Consider the following 652-nt stretch of genomic DNA (forward strand, 5'->3'; position numbering starts at 1 on the left):
GATATTATTTATACGTATTATTTTCATAGTAATATATGCTCAGACTGACATCAAAAAAGAGAAAACTTTAAGAACATTTAAATAATTCATCGTGCTAATATTTTGTGTTGAAAAATATTCGATTTAAAAGTAAAATATCTCTCTAAAAGTATTTACTTAGTAAAATATCTCTAAAAGTATTCACTTTTCGATGATCTTACTTTTGTACGTAGTATATACAAAAGAATCAAACTATTTTTAAAAAATTATACGATTCAATTTAAAAAAATAAAATTGAACCTTGAATTATAGACTATATAGGGTGTCCCATTTTAAAAGATGCATCCTGATAATTTTTCAGCTAAGCATATTCAGCAAAAATGTTTCAGACAAAAGTTGTAAGATCTAAAAAGATTTATTTACTGGTTCTATTAATTTGACCTTGGGTGGCATCCTCAAGGTCAGGACAAGGTCATCTTTGCTTTTTTAAATGGCAACATTTATGCTTTTATTACGGAAGTTTATTCTATGTAAAGAAGTAAACAACTTTTGTTTGAAAAATTTTTTTATACGACTTTTATTTTTTAAACTATTTACAGAAATATCTACAAAATTATCGGTTTTATTAATTTTTTCTTTTTTTTTGAGGAAGCTATCCAAGGTCAAACTAATG

The sequence above is a fragment of the Odontomachus brunneus genome, unplaced genomic scaffold (genome assembly GCF_010583005.1).
Source record: "Odontomachus brunneus isolate Ranch 3 - 2012 unplaced genomic scaffold, Obru_v1 Obru_scaffold_241, whole genome shotgun sequence".
Lineage (NCBI taxonomy): Eukaryota > Metazoa > Arthropoda > Insecta > Hymenoptera > Formicidae > Odontomachus > Odontomachus brunneus.